Source organism: Choloepus didactylus, chromosome 8 (assembly GCF_015220235.1).
Source record: "Choloepus didactylus isolate mChoDid1 chromosome 8, mChoDid1.pri, whole genome shotgun sequence".
Taxonomy (NCBI): Eukaryota; Metazoa; Chordata; class Mammalia; order Pilosa; family Megalonychidae; genus Choloepus; species Choloepus didactylus.
Genome location: NC_051314.1, coordinates 137,920,659 through 137,941,807, shown reverse-complemented (window position 1 = coordinate 137,941,807; position 21,149 = coordinate 137,920,659).

The window sequence follows — 21,149 nt, the reverse complement described above, 5'->3', positions numbered from 1 at the left end:
CTCAGCATATTTCTGATTGCAAATTTGTCTTGTACCCACCTGAAGTTGGTTGGTTTGTTCATTTGCCTCTGTATTGGAGGGTCAGTGAGAATATATTTCTATATATTTTAAAATCCTGCTTTTAAATTTGGTGTGTGCTTTTGCATGTTTGCTTGTCTTTTGGAAGTGCAAGGAGAATGTGTGGGTATAAACACTTATAGCCCAAGGATTCTTATATTCCATGTAATAACTACCATTTATTAAGTTCCTACTTTGACCCAAGAACTGTCCCAGGCATTGCATATATAATATAATTTTATTCTCAGAATATTATGCCTAAGGCAAATATGATACCCACATACATCAATGAGGAAATTGAGTCCAGAAAGTTTGGGAAATTTGCCTAAGCTCACTTAGATAATAAGTTGTGAAGTAGGGTTCAGAGCCTGGTATGTGTTAGTATAGTTCTATGTAATTCTAAAAGCAATTTTACATCTCTCTCATTAATTATTTAGCAACTATTTATTACAGAGACATTGGAGAAGGTAGAATTCAGGGAATTCAAAGGTTAATTATGTAAAGACTGTTAAAAAAAAAAAAAAAGAACTGAATGATGACTTTGATGTTTCCAGCCAGGACTACTAGAGGGTGAAAACAGCTGTAACTGAGATTTAGAGAAAGAAAGAAAACAAACAAGGAAATAGCAAAAGGTGTGAAATGACAAGTTCAGTTTGGGAGTGTTTGTTCTGGTTTTGATTTTTTAAATATACTTTTGGGTTATAAAAGTAACATTACATAAAAGAAAATTGGGAGGAGAAGAGAGGAGGTACAATAAATCATCCTTAATGTCACCATTCCAGCACAATTGTCCTCAATTTTCCTTTTTCTTCTAACGTTTATCCATACATTGTTTTGCTTCTAATTGTAGTGGAAATGCATGTTACATGCTGCTTTTTTCTACTCATGATATTTCAAAGACATTGCTACACAATCTTCATACTTATCATTTTTAGTGGCTGCCTCCCATCCCATCCAGTGGATAGACTATAAATGACTAGTTTATTTTATTATTGAGTTTTAAGTTTACTTTTGACTTTTTACTCTTTTCAGTGATCTAGAATTGAACAAGTTCATGTACTCTTTATAGGGTAGAGGCTCAGAAATATGATTCTGGGTAGGTCTATTTCTGTTTGATTTTGATGCTAATGAATTTGAGTAAAACATTTAGTAGACAAGTGGTTCATAAGTCTACTATCTAGGGGAAAAGTCAAGGCTAGAGATACAGATCTGAGAGTCAGCAGCATATTGGGGATGGCTGAAGTTATGGGCATTGGCAAGGCAGGATGCGGGGGTGGTTAAAACATGATCCCAAATTCTTTGAAACATATTCTAATGAAAGGTGAGGTCTATGTCCCCTACCCATGAGTATGGAAGGGACTTTAACTCCATTGAAAGAAAGATTCAAATGGCAGGAAGCAGGTGACATCATTTTATACCTAAGGAGGGGTCAAAAGAGGCCATGCGGCTTCCGCCTGCTTCTTGTAGTATGCTCAGCTCTCTCCTGGTCGCCACACCGTGAGGAAGCTCAAGCTGCCTGGAGAGGCCCCATGGAGGTGCCTTGGTTGACAGTCCCAGCTGAGCCCAGGACAATCTTTCCAGCTAACATAGTGTCCCCAAAGTAAGAAATGGCCTCAAGACAAAGATCAAATCCAAGGTGCTATCAGGAAAATGTGGTCACAGGGAAAGATAAAGTCAAAAGTATGACACAAAACTCCTTAAGAAAATCAAAACAAAACAAAGAAACAAACATAAAAGTCTTTAATATATTAGAAAATTTGAGATGATGCCTCACAGACCCATTTAGACAGGAATAAAGTACTGATGCCTGCTACAGCAAACTGTTATAGGCGATTGTTCCAGTGTGCTAGTGCCGCCATTTGCAAAACACCAGAGATGGATTGGCTTTTATAAAGGGGGTTTATTTGGTTACACAGTTAAGTCCCAAGGCCATAAAGTGTCCAAGGTAAGGCATCAGCAATAGGGTACCTTCACTGGAGAAAGGTCATTGGCCTCTGGAAAACCTCTGTTAGCTGAAAAGACATGTTGAGTGAAATAAGCCAGGCACAAGAAGAAAAATACTGCATGAAATACGCAGGATAAGCAAATCACAGAGACAGAAAGTAGATTACAGGTTACCAGGGGCTAGGGGAGGAGGGAATGGGGAGTTATTGCTTAATGGATGCAGAGTTTCTGTTTGAGGTGAGGAAAAACTTTTGGTAATGGATGGTGGTGATGGTAAAACAGTGAATGTAACTAAATACCCCTCAATTGTACACTTGAAAAATGGGAAAATTTGAGCTACATATATGTTACAACAATAAAAAGTTTTTTTTTTAAATAAAAACAGTCTTCTAAAGATCTTAAGGGTTTGCCTTTCAGACCTGCTCTACCATATGATAGGGTTTCTAAGGATCTTAAGGGTTTCCATTCCAAAATAGCCTCATGGGGAGGCCAGGTTAAAGAAGGCTTATGTGGATGTGGATGTGTATTTGACTAATGGAGCAGATTTAGAAATTGACAAATTAGAAACCCAGAAAGTTTTAAAAATACAATCATTTTGGACTGGAAGTGATAGAAACAGTCCAAAATGAAAAGAAGCATTTTACCCTCAAACTGCTCTAGGCAAATGTTCTGGTTTGCTAGTGCTGCCATTTGCAAAACACCAGAGATGGATTGGCTTTTACAAAGGGGGTTTATTTGGTTACACAGTTACAGTCCCAAGGCCATAAAGTGTCCAAGGTAAGGCATCAACAAAGGGTACCTTCACTGGAGAAAGGTCATTGGCATCTGGAAAACCTCTGTCAGCTGGGAAGGCACGTGGCTGGCGTCTGCTTACTCCCAGGCTGTGTTTCAAAACGGCGTTCTCCAAAATGTCTCTGTATCAGCTTCTTGGGGCAAACTCTGGGCTAGTACCTCCAAAGTGTCACCAAAACTCTGCTCTCAACAGCCATCTTCAAAATGTCTCTGTAAGTTGCAGCACTGAGTTCCTTCTGTTTGTGCTCTTATACAGGTCTCTAGTAAACTAATCAAGGCCTACGCTGAATGGGCAGGGCTGCACCTCCATGGAAATTATCTAATCAGAGTTATTACCTACAGTTGGGTGGGTCACATCTCCATGAAAACAACCTAATCCAAAGGTCCCAAACCTAATCAACACTGATATGACTGCCCCCACAAGATTGCATCAAAGATAATGACATTTTGGGGAACATAATACTTGCAAACTGGCACAGCAAGGAAGTAGGCTGAGAGAACTACTCAGCTGCAAACACAAGATATTTTGTAAAGAAAAGGAAAGATGATTCATGGGGCAGAACTAAGAACCCAGAGTACGTAGCCAAGAACCACAGGGAATTTCTCCCAGGGAACAATATTAGGCACTAAAAAAGAAACTGGTGGCATGTACCTGCTTAGACTTCAGAATTGCTAAGAGTTAATGATTACTCTGAGTCTTCCATTTCTCCTTTTGGTGTGGGAGTATCTACTGTTATTATTCTATGCCTGTTCCACCGCTGTATGTTGTATTGGAATGGAGGCAGTAGATTACTCCTCTCTTTAGTTCACCAGTCTTCACTAGGAACTGAACTCAATGAGCCTCATTTCCACTTGAAACTGATATAGTTGATGAGATCCTGCATTCCCATCCTGTTGCTACCATAGAATGAGACTTTTGGGAGGTCTTGGTGAGTTGATTTTTCATGCAGGATAATTGTACATTGATTTGTGGCCAGATGACAAACTATGGCCATTTTAAAACTTGGCCTAAATTCTTTGACTCCTCTCCCATCAAGGAATGGAGTCTATGTCCACTTTCCTAGAATCTGATGCTTTCAACAGTAGAACTTGACAGAAATGATGCTATGTAACTTCTGAGACTGGATCATCAAATACCAGGCAGCTTCTGCCTGCTTCCTTCAGTGTGTTCACACTCCTTGGGCTACGCTGCCTCTCTGGCTCCCAGAACCCAGCTACCATGCTGTGAGATGCTCAGGCATGTAAGTGCTCTGAGGCCGGACTTCATAGCATCCCAGGTAAGGGATGAGAAAGGGGAGTGAAGGAGTCCCTGGGTAATTCTAGCCCTGATATTTGCCCTGCCAGCCATTCAAATCTTCCCAGCAGAGGCCCCAGACAAGCCATCCCCAATGTCCCCTCTCATCATTCCTAACCAACAGAGCCCTTGAGAGTAATAAAATGGTAGTCATTTGATGCCACTAAGGTTTTGTGTTTTTTTTTCTTTTTTCGTTTGTTTTTTTTAATTCAGTTTTATTGATATATATTCACATACCATTCAATCATCCACAGTGTACAATCAATCGTTCGCAGTAGCATCGTATAGTTCTGCATTCATCACCACCATCAATTTTTGAACATTTTCCTTACTCCAAAAAGAAAATAAAAATAAGAATTAAAATAAAAGTAAAAAAGAACACTTAAAGCATCCCCCCATTCCACCTTATTTTTCATTTACTTTTGTTCCCCATTTTTCCACTCATCTGTCCATAAACTGAATAAAGGGAGTCTGAGCCACAAGGTTTACACAATCACACAGTCGCACTGGGTAGACTACATAGTTGTAAAATCATCTTTAAGAATCAAGGCTACTGGGTTGTAGTTCAACAGTTTCAGGTATTTCCTTCCAGCTATTCCAATACACTAAAAATTAAAAAGGGATATCTATATAGCGCTTAGGAATGCCCTCCAGATTGACCTCTCAGTTCCCTTTGAAATCTCTCAGCCACTAAAGCTTTATTTTGTTTCATTTTGCTTCCCTCTTTTGGTCAAGAAGATTCTCTCAATCCCACCATGCTGGGTCCAGGCTCATCCCCAGGAGTCATGTCCCACGTTGCCAGGGAGCTTTACACCCCTTGGAGGTATGTCCCATGTAGGCGAGTGAGATGCCACTAAATTTACGGTGGTTTGTTATTCTGCAAAAGATACTCAAAACATGCACAAATGAGATTTTCAGGAAAGAAGCACCATGGAATTAGGAAGAACAGTTTGAGATCTGAAAGAACAAGGGAGAAAACAAAAAGATAGTTTCAGAAGCAGAATGAGAAAAGTATTCCTTAAAGGAAGAGGTTGCTGACTAATGTTAAATGGAATATAACTTCTTTCACTCAGCATAATTATTCTGAGGTTCATCCACATTGCCTCAGGTACCCATTGTATGGGGAGATCACATTGTATGGTGAGATACTTCACCCTTTGAAAGGCATTTGGTTTGTCTGCAGATTTTGGTGATTATGAATAATGCTATGAATATTGTCACAGCCCAAGAGGGCTTTTGTTGCCAAAGGACTAAAGAAAGCACCAGACACGTTCTGAGACATCAGCTTTTATTATGGGACTTACCTACAGGGTGGGGAAGTCGAGTCACATTCCCTGAAATCAGGAGCTTCTCTGAATGGATTCAGGAGCTGCTCTGAGCGGCAGCGTGTTCAGGGCACAACGTGGAAATAGTCCACATTTTGAGGGGCTGAATAAGCTGGTTATAAGGGCTCGACATTCCAATGGGTATGAGAGCATAAGGCGGGGGGCAGGGTCATGCAATGTAGGGAGGGGTTGATTGTAATCAACATGGAGGAGGGGAGGATTATTATAGATTATCTTGTAGATAACAGTATCTCAGGGAGTCTCAGGGAGGAGGTACTTTGGGATTATAGATTACATTTAGCACCTGATATTACAAGGAGAATAGGTCAAACCTTAACTGTCTTAGGTCAAGCAAAGTGCTGTGTAGTCTTCAAGACACTGGGGGGCCTGGGGCTCCCACAAATATTCTTGCAGTTTTTTTATGTGAACCTATATTTTCATTTCTCTAAGATAAATTCCTAGAAGTGGGATTGCTGGGTCATATGGAATGTGTACGTTTACCTTAGTATGAAACTGCTATGCGGTATTTCACACTGTACTATTTTGCACATCCACTAGCAAGGTAAGAGAGTACTAGTTGCTCTACATCTAGCATCACTTGGTGTGTCAGTATTTTTAGTTTAGCCACTCCGTAGCTGGGTAATGGTATCTCATTGTGGTTTTAATCTGGTGACTCTAATGACTAATGATCTTTTCATTTGCTTATTTGTCATCTCTTTATCTTCTCAGTAAAGTCTCTGTTCAAATGTTTTGCCTGTTTTTAATTCGAGCTTTTTTGTTTTCTTCCTGCTGAGTTTTGAGTGTTCTTTATTCTGAATGCCAGTCCTTTGTTGGATATATGATTTGCAAATGTCTCCTCCCAATCTGTAGCTCATCCTCTTGACTGTGTTCTTCAGAGAAAAACTTTTTTTAACTTTCATTAAGTTTTTTTTTCTTTTATGGTAGTGTTTTTGGGGTCATATCTAAGAACTCTTTGCCAGACCTAGTGGGGAGGGTCTATGACAAATGGTCAGCATGAGGGAATTCTTTGGGGCATTGGATCTGTTCTGTAGTGTGGTGGCTGTTACAAGACTCTATGAACACGTTAAAACACAGAACTGTACACCCCCCAAACATCAACACTATTGTATGTAAATTTTTACAAATTTTCTTTCAGATTTAACTAAAGATATGGGGGGGTGACCATAAATGGCATGAATCAGAGCATTACAATGCATACAATCTTATTTTTATTTTAAAAAGATATAAATAGAATAAAAAAGCAGCCTTTAACCCTGTGACATAGATCTCTAATAATGAAAGTGGCGTGCATTCATATTCTGATACCTTCCCATAGTCTAAAATATTTATATGCTCATTGTATGCTAATTTCAACAACTGACCAATAGCAAGAGAAATTGTCCTTTCATGAATTCTGCCCAGGAGAAAAGATGCTTAAGTATTACGGGCGTCAATGCTTTATATATATCCAGGCATGATGGTGCATGGTAAAAATGACTTGCAGAGTCTGGTCCAATTGCAAATTAACTAGCAAATGAGCTCAGGTCTTAGGTCTAAATACCCCCAAACATTGAGGACCATTTAAAACTGTTCATATTATTGACTCCACCTCTAGATAAACGAGATTAAACAAACTTGTCCTTTTCTCTCTGCCTTTGTAACTAATCAAACCCTCAAGTTCTCAAAAGCGCCTGATGATTGGTTTCATTGTTTCGTTTATTGTGCTTTTTTCCAGTGCACTTCACATTTGCATACCTAATAGACTCTCCTGTCCTTGCAGTTGGTTTTAATGACTCTTAATGTGTTTCTACGTTTTAGCATAACCAGCGAATCCATTCTTACTGAGGTAACTGCTATTACAAATGGACTGCTTCCTCCCCACCCCACCCCCAACCCCCATACAGGCCTTAGAAGGTACAAATATTAAACTGTGTGTTGGTCCTAATATTAGAAGATACATGTTCATTCTCATCCTGCCGTCAGTGATGCCTGAGTGATGCTGTGAGCTAACCAGAGTAGTCTAGTTGCATTTATGTCCAGCATTTTCTCACTTCCCTGATGTCCTCCTCTGTAACAGCCTTTCCCACTGGTTTCCTTACCCCATGAGGCCATCTTGGATTCCCCAAGCCAGAACAAAGCACCAACCTCCCTCCCCCAACCCACACCCTCCACCGCCGTGCCGCTGCCTTGTTTGTATGCTACCATTACTTGAGCCTTTGTCACGTTCTCCTTATAGATAGTTTATTACATATGGATCTCTGTTTCCACATGTCTTACAGTTTCCTGTAGAAACAAGTCATGCTTTATTCAATTTTCTCTCTCCCAAAAGGCCTTGAACTTTGAGTTCTTGGATAGACAGGTGACTTGTAAGAGTCTTCTCCCAGTCTGAAGCTGGTTTTTCCCTTGTCTTGTCTGTGTTCTCCAAAGAGCAAAAATTTTTAACTTTGATGAAGCACAATTGATCAATTTTTTCTGCTATGAATAGTGTTTTTGGTGTCATAGTCAAGAACTCTTTGTCAAACCCAGAAGTTAAACGGTGGGGGTGAGGAGTAAGGAAACCATCTACCTATAAATGATAGGCATGAGGGAATTCTTTGAGGGTGTTGGAACTGTTCTGTACCCTGTTTATGATAGTGGTTCTAAGAATCTATGCATGCATTAAAACTCCAAGAATGGTACACCAAAATATTTACTTAGAGTTTTCCAAAATGCTAAATAAATATTTACTTGATTCAGATGTCTCATCAATGGAATTATTTTTGCTCACTTATCTCAGGAACTGAACTTCCCCAAACATGAGCCACATTCTTATGCCCCCAGAAAGCTAACAGGCCTGAGTGAAATAGTGTCACTCAATTAGCCAAATAAAGCATCTACTCTAGGCAAGAGCACTTTTTCCCTCTTTTTTTTCAGATGACTCCAAATGACCACTGAGCATGTCCCCAGTGACCTGTGAATCACAATGAAGAGTAGAATAAAAATACAGTCCATCTATTGTAAGTCTTAAAGTTGAGTAGAGTGCAATACTAGTGGTCAACAAGAGGGAGGGGTAAAAGGTAAGGGATGTTTGGGGTCTTCTTTTTTCTTTTCATTTCCTTTTCTGGAATAGTGCAAATGTTCTAAAAATGATCATGGTGATGAATACACAAATATGTGATGATACTGTGAACCATTCATTGTATACTCTGAATGGATTATATGGTATGTGAATACATCTCAATAAAATTACATTAAAAAATGTATGGTCCAGCCTTGAAGGTTCCCCAGTTCCTCCCCCCACACCCACCCCTGGCTTTTGAGTGGTGGAAAAAAATACACCATCTGTACTGTCTCTATATTGTTAGTCTCTGGGCAAAGAAAAGAGTGACTGGGACAATGGAAGAAGAGGGGGAAAAAGGATGCAATGGGTTGATACACTCAAGCCCTAACCCCTAGTACCTAGGAGGATGTTATTTGCAAATAGGATCTTTGCAAATGTGATCCAGTTAAGACGAGGTCACACTGGATTAAGGTGGCCCTAATTCCAATGACTGTTATAAGAGAAAGGAGGGGGAAATTTGGATACAGAAACACACAAGAAGAAGGAAAGAAGGACTTGTGATGATAGAGGTCGAGATTGGAGCGATGCAGTTACAAGCCAAGGATAGCCCAGAATTGCCAGGAGCCTCCAGAAGCAAAGAGGCTGGGAAGGATTCTCTCTTAGGGCCAACCCTGATGACACCTTGATTTCATTCATTCTTGAGAACTGTGAGCGAATAAATTTCTATTGTTGTAAACCACCAATTTAGTGCTGATTCATGTGGAAACCAAGTCAGAGATGAACTAATTTCCCAATGTTTTCCTGCACCCCTGTTCAGAGTCTCCTCTGCTCTAGACCCTACCAACCTGGGACTCAGCCTGGTCCACCCTGTAGGGGTCATTCAGCCCCAGCAATCCCCTGGCTTCCTGCGAGTGTTGTTAGGATTACATCTGAAATGTGCCACTGGAGGGAAGGGTTGGCATCTCCAGTGCAGGAAATGCCGAAGGGCTCCCAGACTTTAGGCATGAAAAGGAATTTTACCGCTCCTGAGCTCAAAGCTTGATGTTTCTCCACAATAAAGCCTTGGCTCCACTTTCCTGGCTGTGAGCCAATAAGGAAACAGGACCAGATTTGTGAATGTTACCCAAAACTTGCCACAGCAAGGTTAAAACTGTTTTTAAAATGCACAAAATGCAGAAAAAGGTGTCTCGAGTCTGCACACATTTGCCCTACGAGTCAATCACCTTTTATTTTAAGTCAAGGGATCTTCCGATGATGCCGTCACTTTAAGATGGTGGTCCAGGTAGAGTGCCATCATGGAAAAATCAGCTACTCAAATATGTCACATTGACTTGTGTGATTGATTTAGAACAAGTGCATTGCCTTAAGGCTCCTACACACAATGCAACCTTATGACAATTAAATGGAATCCATTAGTTAGTAAAATGAATTAGAGATTTAGTCCTCAACTGGTCCAGAAGAGAACTGAAAGAGGCTCTATGTAGTTGATGCTTAGATCTTACCCCTAATAACTTCAATTCAATTCTTTGCAGCTGTGTGTCCTACACCCTTCCCTAAGTGGATTGAGTTGTCAACATACAGCCATGATAATATAATGCCAATTAGTCCTAGACAGCAGCAACATGGAATTCCAATTGCAAGCTGCTCACAGCTTAGCAAAACACACCATGAAAGTCCACGGAAACTCAGGGAGGACTTGGGTCTCCCCGTAGCATCCAGTTAACACGGCAGGGACTAACAGACCAATTTCATTCATTTCCTCAACACAGATTTTATATGTCTAGCAATGGCAGAAAAAAAGGTGGCATAAACTGCCAAATTGTTTCTAAGGACAAAGAGTTTCCATGGAAAATAAAAATAAATAAGAGTATGTCCTCTTAGGTTAATACTACATTGCAAGGAGCTTGGAAAAAAAAAAAACAAAAAACAAATGAAACTTCCTTTTACAGAAGAATCAAGGTGTTTGCTGAATGTGTTTCCTTAAGAGCATCTGTTCCAGTTTGCTAATGCTGCCATTATGCAAAATACCAGAAATGGATTGGTGTTTATAAAGGGAGTTTATTTAGTTACAAAGTTATAGTACTAAGGCCATAAAAGTGTCCAAAAAAGGCATCAACAATAGGGTCATCTGGGAAGACACCTGGCTGGCATCTGCTCCAGGGTTCTGGTTTCAAAATGGCTTTCTCCCAAGAGGTTTCTCTCTAGGCATCTGGGGATGCTCTCTTAGTTTCTCCCAGGCAAACTCTGGACTCTGGACTAGCAAAAGTCTGCTTTCAATAGTCATCTCCAAAATGTCTGTCTCAGCTGCAGCACTAAGCTCCTTCTGTCTGAGCTCTTATAGAGCTCCAGCAAACTAATCAAGGACCATGCTGAATGGGTGAGGACACACCTCCATGGAAATAATCTAATCAAAGGTGTCACCCACTGTTGGGTGGGTCACATCTCCTTGGAAACAACCTAATCCAAAGATTCCAACCTAATTAACACTAATACATCTACCCCCACAAGATGTCATTAAAGACAATGGCGTTTTAGGGGCCATAAGACATCCAAACTAGCACAGCATCTACAATAGTAAAGCAAGTTACTTAATATAATTTGTTACCAGTTTATATAGGAAGAGCATTCAATCACAATCTAACTGAAATATATAATATCTTCACAGCTTCTTTCACCCACACAAAAAATTGAGAAATCAGGAATAAACAATTGACCTCAGTTACTCCAAAAAGGCACAAACAATAAAATAAGCCATTTCTTCCATCTTTACCCATTTTATGAAGGGAGATGAAATATAGGGGAGAAAAGGTCTGCATGAAAGACAGAAAATGTACATTGCATTTAAGTATTCATTTATTCAAAAACTCTATATGAAGTATTTTTTATATTCAGGGCCTTTTCATAACACTGAAATATTGCAATGAAGAAACATAAATGTCCCTGCTCTCATGGAACTTATATTCTAATGAGTGCAAAAGACAATAAACAAGTATATACATTCAGCATAATGTCAAGTCATGAAAAGTGTGATGTAGGCTAAAAAAAAACAGGGCAAAAGGATAAAGAATGATCAGGGGAATTATGACAGATGGAATACTCCAGAAATATCCCTGTGAAAGGAGAGTTTTGAGCAGAGTGAAGAAAGCAGAGTTATACAAAAATGAAAATTTTTTGTATATATACCAATATTATTCAACAACTATTCCTGAAAATAAAATCTTAATTATTTGGGGAGAAACTTAAATCTTCATCTTACATTTTAAAGCAAAATAAATTGCAGATGGCTTAAGTTACTTAAATGTAAAATAGAAGCAAAAAAAATCATGAGGAAATATAGGTAAATATATAAATAATCTTAGAATTTGAAAGGATGTGCTGAATAAGCAAAATAAAAACCCTAAAGGAAAAGTATACAGAAATGTAAAATTCCTATATATTTGAAAGTGTCATACACAAAATAAATGGAGAAGTATTAAATGATAAAATATTTACACATGAATTTAAATTTTCAACATATAAAGAACCATCAAATTAAAAAAAAAAATACTAACTTCCCAGTTGAAATTTTAGAAAATATTAAGAAGCAATTGACAGAATAAAGGTAGAAACTGCCAATAAAGGCAAAGAAAAAAAAAGATCAGCCTAACTTTTATCAAAGAAATGTGAATTAAAACAGCCTTGATATACCATCATTTGCCATTCAAGTTGACAAAGAATTTTTAAAGATAATATAGTGCCCTTCATACCCTGCTATTGGGAATGGTACAGCCCAATGGCAAATTGACAATATGTGTAATCCTAAGAAAATAATCATGTACGTAGACAAAGATTCGTTCACAAGAATATTGAGGCATGATTTGTAATCTCTCTAAAGCCACCAAGTTCAAGGCAGGACATAAAAGAGAGAAGTGGGAAGGAAAGCATAAGTAGGAAGGTCTACATGAGACTTTGTGCCAACCAGAGCAGATAAACTTGTCTGTATTTGACAAGTTAATATTCCAAGTAAGATCTGAATTGCAAAAATGTTCTGTGGCAATGTAATGACAAACCTATTTAAACTATAGGTATACATACATATGGTTCAGATTTACAAATTACTGAAAGTTAGAAATAACCCAAATCTATTATATCAGAAATTTAATTAAATAAACTTAACTATACTCTACAGCCACTTGCAATCATATAGTTCGAATGTAACACTTTGGAAAATGTCTATAATGAATTACAAAGGGATTTTTTAACTGTAAAATACTATATACAATATAACAATTATATTTAAGAAAAAAAATCCAAAATTTACACATAGAATAATGATAATATATATGTTTAAACAAAGACTGAGATTATACATTTCCATGATGAAATAATAAAAATGGCTCTCACTGGGAAGAAGAATTACAGGCAATTTTTATTTTTTACTTTGTGTGTGTGTATATGTATATTTTTGCATTTTCTTTTAAAATATGCTTTTTGAATAGTAAAGACAAATACATTCCAAGTAAATGCAATGTGTCGCTGGGAAATTGAACATTTTAAAAAGAAGTAAATTATAAATTAAGGAGCACTTTGTATATGAAGATCCTAAATATTTTATAACCACTACTATTGTTTAAGAAATAAAACTTCTCTTCTTTGAAAAGATTCATAAACAATGACCCTGTTTAGCTCTGATTTCATCTGGATTTTTAATTATTACACAATAAAGTAACAGAAATATATTCCTTTTAGTCCTTAATTTTCTCTATAGCCAGATGGTGTTTCTACATTTCAGAAATGAAAAGAGAGATGGAAAAGGGGGATAATTTAGAGATGATAAGAATCCCTAACATTTATATAGTGCTTTGGAATTTTTAGAGCGTTCCACGCATATAAGCGCATTTAAGTTTAATACCAACCGTGTGGGCAAATATTTATTTCATATTTTACAGAGAAGGAACTGAGAAGCAGAGGGTTTAAGTGGATGCAGAAAGAGAGCCTCAACTCCAGTGTCTTCTCTACTGTGCCACAATGAAACGAAGTATGAAATAGTAGATCAACAATTGTCAATTTTTTGAGTTTTCAACTTATCATTACCAAGCCCTCAAAAAATACTTTATTACTCTCCTTTTAAATGTATGCCTTACAGAACTTTATTGTTCAACTCAAATGAATTGAAAATGACACTTCATTTTGGGGCATCTGAAAACTCTACCACACCCCTAAAGATGAGGGAAACACCCTTGGATATTGCATAATGAAGGACTGGATCACTTCCCTGAATAGCAAAATATGCTCATGAGGCCGAAATGTGCAACTGGTACGGAGGGCTGGGAAAAGAAAAAAACAAAAAAACAAAAAAAAAAAAAAGGAAGAGGTCACAACAAATTGCCAGTGAATCCAAAACTTCTCTTTATTTTCAATCTGAATAAGATGATGGAATAATAAAATATGCCTAGAGGTGTGTGTTCTGCAGCCTGTGGAGAAGTGAAACTAGTCTTTTTTAAATGAGTCAGGTGGCAAGAAAAGATTATCCCAGAAAATACTCAGAAATGTCCTGCTGAAACAAACTCCAATTTTTCCAATGCCATTGGGAGAATACAATATAACAACAATGGCATACATCCACAAAAATTCTACCAAGTTATCTGATCTGGAAGAAATGTATACAGTTTGATATACACATTTCCCACAGGCATCTCAAACTGGAACCTTTGTGAGTTGGTTTAATCTCCCTTTCTCTGCAGGCATGTCTCCTTATCTCAGGGATGACACAATCTGCATGGTAACCCCAATGAAAACATGGGTGTGATCTTAAATTCTCCTCTCTCCCTTGTACTTCTTACCTAAACCCTAACCCATGCCCCATATCCAACTCCAAATTCTGCCAATTTGCTTCTACCTCACAAGCATAAATGAAATGCATTCTTTCCTACTCGTGTCTCACAATTGGTTGCCACTACCACTACCTTCACCAATCATTTCTACCTGTACAGTTACAATCACTTCTTAACTGTTCTCCCTGCTTTTAATTGTTGGCAGTTCATGCCTAAACTCCCACTATATTACTTCCCTCACCATTTTTAAAGATTGAAAAATTCACATTATAAAAGAAATACACACCCACAATCACTGTAGAAAATTAAAAATTATGGAAGAGCATAAAAAATAAAATAACATTTAAGAATTCAATTTACAAAAGAAATACATACACATACAATCACTGTAGAAATTTTAAAAACTATGGAAGATGCTGAAGTTCACAATAAAAAATTTTTTAATTATGGAATAATATAAAAAATAAAATAAGAATCCCCCCAGTAATACCTCCCAGGGATAACCACTGATTTTAAAAATCTCTTTAAAAGCTATACAGCCAAGATGCCTAAAAAGGGACTGCAGAAGCTACTGGTTCTATCTCATTCCTACTTGTCTGGAGAATATTACTGCATTTGCTTTCTACTTTGAACGTAGGTTTAGTCCGAAGAGAAAGAAGAAACTGAGAAAAAAATTTTAATTAAAAGGCATTAAGGAGGACAAAGTTGAGACTGAGAAGAAATAAAATTAAATCAAAGATATGTGACAGTATGCTATATACTGCAATATTTGACACTCCAAGTCTCCATGGCTTACAACAACAAAAATGAGTCAACCACAATTTTGCTCTCATTTCTCCACTTCAGGACCCATGATAATGGAGTAATCTCTGTCTGGTATATTAAAAGAACGTGCTAGAGCTTTTAGAGCTTTTTCCAAATAGTGCCTCAAATATTATTGGTCAAAGCAGTCACATGGTCAAGTTTGAAATCACCGAAATGGAAAAGTATAATTCTGCTTAGGGAAAAGGAGGAAATATTTGTGAGTATGCCTGCCACTGCTATTGTCTAATCTATTATGGAAACTCTAGACACTGCAATAAGACAAGAAAAATAAAAGGTGTAAATTTTGGAAAGAGGATAAAAGTATCATTGCTAACAGATTATTTAATCATCTGCTAGGAAAACCTAAGATAATCAACTGAAAAAGTATCAAAATTACTAAGAAAGTTTATTAAGATGGCTAATAAAAACATGTACAAAAATTAATAGCTTTCCTACATGCCAGTAATAACAAGTTAGGAAAGGAAAGACTTCCTATTCTGATTTGAAGTAGGAAGTTAGAATTCAAATTCTGAAATTAAATCCATGATCTCTGATAACACTTAACAGCTAACACTTAAAAAATACTGATTTCAAGCACTTCATATTTTTACTTATTTAATTCTCACAACTCTTTTTATCCCCATTTTGTAGATGAGGAAAGGAAGGCAAAAAAAGAGTCTAAGTAACTTGTCCCAGTTCACATAGCTAGTATGTGACAAATACGTGACTCAAACCTATAATACTGGAGGCCCATATGCTAGGTCTTAACACTCTGCTACAATCTACTTACGAAAACACTGTGTATACAAAATAAAAATAATATTTCTGCAAATTAGAGGGATTATTGGTTTTAGTTTTATAACCCAAGATAAAGATGTTACAATAGCTTTGATTATTTATGCCTCCCAGCAAAACAGTGAACTTCACTGGAATCACACTCTTCATTTACCCATGAGGATAATAAGGTGAAAGCCCATTATCACATTAACATATCATAAGAATGACAGAAATAAGAACAGGCTACATTCCTAAATCTCTGTACTGTTTGCATCCTTTTAATCAAGTATTCAACACCTTTACATCAATAAACTTTTTGTGAGGAAAGTACCCTTTTAATTTTACGAAATGCTTTGGAGGATAACAGTGAATGAGTTGCTAATTTTTTTTAATAAATCCCTGGGAAGACAGAAGAAAAATGCTCTAACAAAATCCCAGAATGAGGTGGACTCAGGATTGCTGCCAATTTTGTCATCATTCCTATCAGGAATTTTGGCAAACTGTAAAGGGATCCCAGGACATGGCGTAGGGAAGTAACACGTCAGGTGAGTCCCGTCTGGGCCACCCCCGTGGTGTAACAGGGTTTAAGATGAATCTCACAGCATTACATGGCCTTTATTGGGAAAAGGAAAACTTGTGTGACTGGGTCAGCAAGAGAAGAGGCGTCACCAGCCCTCTGACTCTCCTGTCACCCACACAGAGGCATGCAGAGTCCAGAAGGTTTCTGGTTCTGCAGAGTGGGTCTGTGTCCTGGTGGAGGGTGATAGTTCCCTGCTATTTTAACTATTTGTAGGGCAAAAATAAGAAAGCAGTCTTGTCAGCTGGGCAATACACAGGCTACCTGGAAATATGCAGTGGAGTTGAGATACTGGCTGTTTACTGGATTTGTCCAGTAATGCCAGCTGCCCAGCACTATAGGGCAAATAGGATTTTGTCGTATTCCTGCTTCTGGCTCAGTGGGAAGCTGAGCTTGGGTGCAGTCCCTCCACTGGGGGAAGGGGGCATCTCCCAGTCCCAACTGAGTTAAGGCCCAGGCAATCCAAAGCAAACCCCTAGTGTCACTTTCAGATCATTTTGTTCACTGCATCACAGGCAGAAAGGGAGCTTGAAGTTCTTGGCTTGAAGACACAGCAGGTGACATTAAAATAATTGTTTACAAGGAAATTCCAATCTACAGGACTTAATTGAAAAAAATAGCTAGCCATTATTAATACTGTAGTGCTTCAAACAATGCATTAATTGCTTTACATCTGTTTTTTTGTTGTTGTTGTTTTTTTTTTTTTTTTGATCCTCCTAATAAGAGCATGACAGAGAGATTATAGTTTCCATTTTACAGATGTGCAAACTCAAGCTCAGGGAGGTAAAATAACTTTTCCATTATCATGTATCCAGATGTAGAAAGTAGAAATTTGAACTTAGACAAGATTGAGTCTTAAATCAGTTCTCTTAACCTCTGCTCTCCTCCATGCATCTGAAACTATTGACTCCCTTATGAAAGTGTTTACAAGCCAAAGTCATTATTTAGATTTCTCTATATTGGTACATGTCCAGGTAACAAAGCCTTTAATTTATGTTGTGAAGAAATAATTGATAAAACTCCAAATAAATAAAAATCTAGAATATCTTAAACTCACTGAAAATACTCTATTTCTAAATGTTTCTACTTTTATTTGGGTGCATACTGTAAATTTTGTTTGCAATTTGGACTTAATTCAGAGAAAGCAGAGCTTGTGTCAGGTCGGATGTCTTAACAAAAACTTTGTGCAGGGATATCTATAATGTGTAACAAAGCAGTGGGTCAAATGTTTCTCTACATATTTGCTACAACATGCAAGAGCAAAAATGAAGCCAAGAAGGATGGAACCAAGTATTTTAAGTCCTTAAAGTAGACCCGTTAGAGGGGAACATGCCCGAAACACAAAGTGCAGTAATCCAGAGTAAACTTGTTTTATGACAGCAAATTTTGGCAAAATATCAAGAAATTTGGAAATTGATCAAATTCTTTTTATCTTCATGAGGGGGGAGGACTGCTATTTTCATAAAACTAGTAGAACATATCCAATAACTAACTCAAAGAATGTATGCAATAATTAACCTGATACAGCTATAATTTCTTGGATTATCTTGCCAACAAATAAAAAAGAAAAATCTTAACCCCTACAATGTTGTTTCTCTTGTTAAGAAGTATATAGGATCTGAGATTAGTGGTTTTACAGGTCTCTGTGGCAAATGGATCTCAAGATTGTGAGATATAACAAGATACTTGAGGACTTCATCACAAACATTGAATTCCAATCTTTACTACCAAATGAAATTGTACCTGAGTCTCCCAAGTTTTTGATGTTGAATAGACATGGCTTAAGTCTCATCTGCTTTGTCTCTGAGCTCTATGAGTAATAATAATAGGGGTGATGACCCTTTCCTACTTCACAAAGATGTTTTGTAGATTAACTAATTAATGATTATAAAGTGTCACATCTTATTAAGTTTATTATGATCGTTAAGTTCTCAGGATGAAGAGATAAATTTTGAAACTGGATGTTCAGTAGATGGCATTCTTCCCTCTGGATCTATGATGAATCCCAGCTCTGTTTAGGACCGTCTCTGACACCATCTTGCTCTTGATGGTTAAAACAAGAGCAGCCACTAGTAATGGCTCCGCGTACAGGAAAGAGTTAAGGAGGACGTGGCTATATTGGATTATGCTTTGAATATCATTTGCACAAGCTTTGACATCAACTCCGTGAATAATATGGCATCAAGTAGTTTCCAGCATATTTGTGAAATATAACAAATTATAATAATATCCAACATTCATTGAGTATATAGTTAGACTATTTAATTGTCTCATGTTATTTCATTAAGTCCACTCAATAAGGCTTTTGGCTTACAGTGTTAGAAAATTAATTTATTTAGTACTTTTCTCATGCCACTTCATCAAAAGGGCTGATTTCAACTTTCCTTTTACCTATTTTGAACCAGTGGTGCTCAAAACTATATCACCAAATTCAACAAATAATTTGCTCATAGCACGTTTTGCTTCATCAGAACCATCTGAATAGATCTGCTGAAACAATTTGCTTAAAGCTGCATCTCCCTCCAACTTCTCATTCTTCTTTAACTCACCAATCAAGTTTTCCCAATTTCTTGTATAATGAGAAAGTGATGGGTATAAGTTCTTTGCATCCACGATGAGCTGTTTTGGGTTAAGCACATCTCTAAGGTAAGGACTATTTTAAATTTTACTGTATAGATCAGGAATTGAGGAACAGAGATAGTAAGTAATTTGCCCAAGGTCACACAATAAGTAAATGGTGAAGCCAAGATATGCACCAAGGTCATCTGAATTCAAATCCCTCCCACATTCCCCCCCAGGAACTGCCTACACATCACCTCACAGCCATGAAACAGTGCTTAAGATAATGTTATTTGGAACATAAAACTTCACACCCTGCTATGATTAGCGCTACAGAACACATCTATTGACTACAGGCAGAAAATTTTTATGGTGGTGGTCTTTTGGAATTATTTTCTTCAACAAAATTCTAGTTACATTATTTGCATAATAAATAAAAAAAATTTATACAAATAAATATATATTTTACTACTGCTAAACTTATTAATGATGTTTTTGTTTACTTTCCCTGTTAACTCAGGGCGAATGGAAGAAGGAACAGCAAGAAGTGGGTTATTGGCTTTAGAACTTCTGCATGAAGTTTCCCTGAGATAATGACAAAACCAAACCTCTGTACTTTTCCTCCCCAGGTGGGGAGTTTGGCCCCAGGACACTGCTCAGGTGAGGGAACTTACTGGCACATGAACAGAGAGAGCTGAGCACAGACGGTTTCAAAATCCCTGGTGAATACCACCTCTGTAGTATCACCCTGAAAACCGTAATCCCTGATACGATTAATGTTGCTATTACCATCATTTTGACCACCAACTGTATATTACTATACATATAAATCATTTGATTATTTGGCAAGCTTCTCCAATAAGACTAGAACACTGATATTGATTTAGTTTCAGGGTTTTGGTGGGGTTTTATTCTTCCAACGTAGATTATAGTCAATAACTAAAATAAAATAAACTATACAGGCTCTGACCTTTCATAAAAGAAACAGAGAAATCACTGTAGACATTTTTTTACAATAATGTTTTAGCTGTAAACGCAAGCAAAAAAAGTACAAAATGCTCAAGTTCTTTGTTTTTTTTTAAAGTATTTTTTTAAAACAAGGCTTTAGTCCTTATGTAAAATTCCAGGTAGATTCAACTTAGGAAAACTGGAAGAGTAGTGTGAATGCTAAAGAATGCAAGGAGAACTTGTCACTGTTGCTGATGTTTCAGCAATGGTGGAGGGAATTTTCCTTGCATAACTGAAAAGTCCAGAGGCGAGCTGACAGAAGCACGGCTTGATTCAGCATCTCAGAGCTGAACCCCAACCCCACTTTCTGCCGTCTCTCTCCTCTGCCTTCTGTGGTGCGGCCAAGCCCTAGTTCCCCCACACGGGCCCAGTATGGCTGCCCTCTCCCCCCAGCTTTGAACCAACAGAAGAGGGAGCTCATTTTTATTTTAAAAATAAAAACAAATAGGACTCTATGCCAAAAGAGTAAAAGATGAGGAGAGAAGAAAGGCACAACTGAAATGCACAAAACCACAACATACATAAAGAGGCAGAATATGTTGTTTGTCATAAAATATCCCAAAATACCCTAAATCCATAATTATGGATAGTAGGGTTTGTATTGCTTTCCTAGGGCTGATATAACAAAATACCACAAACAATGTGGCCCCAAACAAAGAAATTACTTCTCTCACTGTTCCAGAGGCTGCAAGTCCAAAGCTACGGTGTTGACCGGACATGCTCCTCCTGAAACCTCCGGGGAAGACACTTTCTGGCCTCTTTTGGTTCCTGGTGGCCCCAGGTGTTCTTTGGCTTGTGGCTGCCTGACTCCAATCTCTGCCCCTGTCTTCGAATGATCTTCTCTCTGTCTGCAACGCCTCTCCTTTACTACAAGGACACCAGCTATATTGGATTAAAGGCCTACCCTACTCCAGTGTGATCTCCTGTTTGCAAATAAGGTCGTACTGTGAGGTACTGGGGGTTAGAACTTGGGAGGATGTTAGGGAGGACAATTCAACCCATGGCAGGACTATCATGAGTTACTAAGGAAAACTCAGAGATATTTGGGAGTAGTTGCTCAGTTTGGGGTGAGGGTTCATTTTGCAAATACAGTCTCTCAGGCAACATCCATTTGGTGGCTCTAAGCCAGCATTGCAATTCTTACTGTTTCTATGGTGGG